The sequence below is a fragment of the Lathyrus oleraceus genome, chromosome 2, assembly GCF_024323335.1.
Source record: "Lathyrus oleraceus cultivar Zhongwan6 chromosome 2, CAAS_Psat_ZW6_1.0, whole genome shotgun sequence".
NCBI classification, from domain to species: domain Eukaryota; kingdom Viridiplantae; phylum Streptophyta; class Magnoliopsida; order Fabales; family Fabaceae; genus Lathyrus; species Lathyrus oleraceus.
In genome coordinates, this window is record NC_066580.1 from 269,283,733 (window position 1) to 269,287,684 (window position 3,952).

The following is a 3,952-nucleotide window of genomic DNA, read 5'->3' on the forward strand; positions in this document are numbered from 1 at the left end:
TGTGGCTTTGGTATGATGCAAATATCATGTTCCTACTCTGTTTTATGCTTGTGTGAATTTGATGCATGATTTTGTGCCTTGTATGAGCTTGTTTTGCCTTGCCTTGATTAGGGAATTTATTTGACATGCTTCCAATTGTCCAATTGACTTGAATTTTGGTGTGATAATCATGTGATGAGTGCTGTTTAGCCATGATTTTTCTTGAGATTTATTGAGTTATTTTGGATTGGATTTGGATTGATTCATTCTGTTTGGTCCAATGAGCTTTGAAATTGCATGCTTTGCACTAAATGCCTTGTGAAATGAAATTGGTGTATGATATGAATGTGAGACCACTTGGACATTGTTCTAATTTGATTGAAATTGTTTTGTGCCAACTTTCATGTTCTGTTTTGAATTATTTCTCCCTCTTTGACCCTAGGCCTTGTCCTAGGGGTTTGCTTCTTATGTTTGAGTTGTGTTTTCAGGACAAAAAGCATATGGCATGGAGGAATTAATTCACTTGGCTTGAGTTGCTTATTTGATTGATGTTGATTAACATTAAGTTTGTTGTGTAGGTGGCTTCTAAGTCATTTGTGTTGAGCATTGGCTTGTGCTTTGCTTGAGGCATTGCTTGTGTACAGTTAACTGTTGACTTTTAGTTTGTCTGTTTGACTGTTTGAGATGTGTACTGATTATGTTAGATTGATTTCAGGTACATTAGTTGCTATAGTTCATTTTGAACTTGCTTTTGCTGTTGCTTGGTTGCTTAACCAGTTGAGGTATAACCCACTGACTTCATGTAGTCTGGAGGACCTGGCCTGTTACTTGGTCAGGCACCTGTCTGAAGTCCTCCTTAAGAGGCAATGCTTGTGATTGTTTATCTTTGTCCCCAAGCAGGAAAAGACCTTTGATAAGGCAATTGGCAGATACAAGAGATGTGCAATCCATCTCCTGCTATTCAGTTGAGTCATCCCTTTGCTCACACAACTGGTGTTGATGCATTGTGGATATTAACCCAATATCCATGTTGAGTCAGTCATAAGTGTAGAAGGGTTCCCACTTTCTGAACCCACACTTCATTTGTCTAAAGCTCTCTCAGGCTAGGGATAAGAGCTATGAGGCACACCCCTCACTTCCTATTTCATCTGCTTCACCCTAACTCTCAATGTTAGGGTTAAGAGCTAACATCACCCCGATACAGTTGGCTTGCTTTTGCAGCCTAACCCTTGTATGAGCCCACCTTTGTCTGTATATAGTGTGTGCTAATTGTGTATGTTTGCTTTGTTTTGATTGTGCTCGCATGCTTTGCTTTGCCTGGTTAGGATTAGCTTGCAGCTTGTGCAAGATAGATAGAAAACTCAACCTAGGACCATTGTGGAATACATGATAACTATTAGGCTCGAGTCAGTCTCCCTTCTAGTTGGTCATTTCCCAATCTCTGGTTAGGAGAAAGTTTCTCCCCTGTTAAGGGGAACTACGTTGCCCTGATCCTCATACCAGATGAGGTACGTAGGCAGGAGGTCGTACGAGATCTCTCCGGGCACCCTTTTTTATTCTTTTTTGTGTGTGTTTGCTTGACAGTTGCTAGGCTCGAGTTCCCGACTCCTTAGTAACTTGTTGCTTGTTTCTTCTTGTGTGTGTTAGGAGATGGATGTAAGCCCAACGATTGGCATTCCGTATCCTATTGTTGTGTGCTTGGAGTCCGGTATAAGTCCATCAAGTGGCATCTGGTTTCCAGTGTGGGTTTGTGTGGTTCGGAAGCTGATGTAAGTCCAGCGATTGGCGTTTGGGTTCCATGTTTGCCTGTTTGTGTGTGTTTTGTTTCGGCGTGCGTGAGCCGAACTACGGTAGCTCTGATTCTCATTCCAGATGAGATACGTAGGCATAGGATGCGATGTCCTAACGAGCCCTCTTCCCTTTTCTCCCACCTGTGTTGTCTTTAGTGTGTGTGTGTGATGTTTGTTTTAGCAACCTTTTCTTTCTTTTAGAGCGTGGATCCCGTCGAGTACGACGGATGCGTAGGGGTGCTAATACCTTCCCTTCGCATAACCGACTCCCGATCCCATTCTCTTTGGTCGCGAGACCATGTCTTTTCCAGGTTTACTTCGAGCGTTTCCTTTCCCTCTTTTGGGATAAATAACGCACGGTGGCGGCTCTGTGTTGTTTTGTTTTAGCCCGCCGGTTGTTTTTCGCGGATGCGACAGCTGGCGACTCTGCTGGGGATTATAGAAGTTGACCTATTGCTGGTCCATCTTCCCTAAGCGAGTCTCTCCTAGCGTTCTAGGATGGTTTAGGTTTCTTGTGCTGCTATTTATTGCATTGATTATTATGTTGTGTATATATTTGCATAAATATTTGCATGCATCATACTATCATTGTTGCTGTCCTCTGTACAGGTGGTTCCTCTGTTTTGGGGTGAGTGTTCTGAGAGGGGCTAAAACCCAGGCCCGAGTATACACCTAGGATTAGTGTGGTCTCACGTTCCTCATTTGCTTTATCAGCATATTGTTGCAACGTGACATACCACAAGCCGGACGAGGTTCATCTGAGAGCTCTTCCTTTGTGGGGTTCCACTTTGGTTGGGTTACCTCTTTTGAGCTGTTGACTTCGGTGACCGATCTTTCCCGGATCTTTGGTTTAGACGATCTTAAGGGAGCTACAACGGCACACCCGAAAGGGCAAACCCGTTGAGTATCTTTGCCCGATTGTCGAGACCATTATCCGCCTTAGGATGACCTGATTAGAATTCACCTGTGAGGGGAGGGTTGATTCTTACAGATGCATGTTCAGATGGTGACTTTGATGGTGACTATTGGTTCCGCTGATCAGAGTCCTATTTATAAGTCGGATTTATGGGCATTTATTTCTGAGATGCCGGAGTGCTGTCCGTGTTATTTATCAGTGGGGATCCGTTTATTTCAGGATTCCCCGGGCCGATTCAGGAGGTTCTTGTGGTTATCTGCTCAGAGTTTGTTTGGTGATGATGGTGATGTATCTTTCAATTCCGTTTATTTCGGAACCCTTGAGTTGGACTTATGATTGCTCAGTACCCCGAATGGTTGTGATCAGCTCAGAGGCTGTAACTCAGTGCAACGGTTGATCAGATGACCTGGAGGATGGCACAATGCATTGCATTCATACATCAGCATCATTAACATTTTGCATTTATCTGCATCTAACACATGTTTATCCATATGCAGGGACATTCTTGTTCGAGATCCTGGTTGAGAGACTTCTTAGCTCAGACATGAGGACCGGTTTGAAGGACGATGTTGTCTACAGTTTCTTTGATCCAGATATCAGCGGGCTGAAGGATATGATAGCATTGATTACACCCGACCATGTGGGGATGTTTCGAGAGGCATACGGTGGTATTCTGAAGTTGGTTTTCAGGCTCACAGACAGTGATAGGAGCGCCATTCATACTCTTCTCCAGTTCTATGACCCGGGCTTGAGATGTTTCGTCTTCCCAGATTACTTGTCGGGACCCCTGATGGAAGACTATGCCAGCATCCTGGGTATTCAGATCCAAGATTAGATTCCTTTCTACGCCATTCAGAGGGAGCCAGACCTCGCTGAGATTTCCCGTGCTCTTTATTTGAGCCCGGAGGTGACAAAGGGGGGTTTGAAGGAGAAAGGAAAATTACCCGGTTTTCATTTGAGTTTCTTGGAGGCTAAAACCAAGGAACATGCTACTGTGGGTAATTGGAAGACGGTCTGTGCCTTGATTGCTGTGAGCATTTATGGGACCATTTTGTTTCCTAATCAGAAGAACTTCGTGGACATTAATGCCATCAGATTGTTCATACAGAGGAACCCTATTCCTACTCTGGTTGGAGATGTCTATTACTCGGTCCATAATCGGAACGAGAAGCGGCGTGGGGGACTGATCAGATGTTGTGCTCAGATGCTGTACAGATGGCTCATGGGGTATTTTCCTTCCCGAGGTGCTTTTGCTTCTCTTGATCCT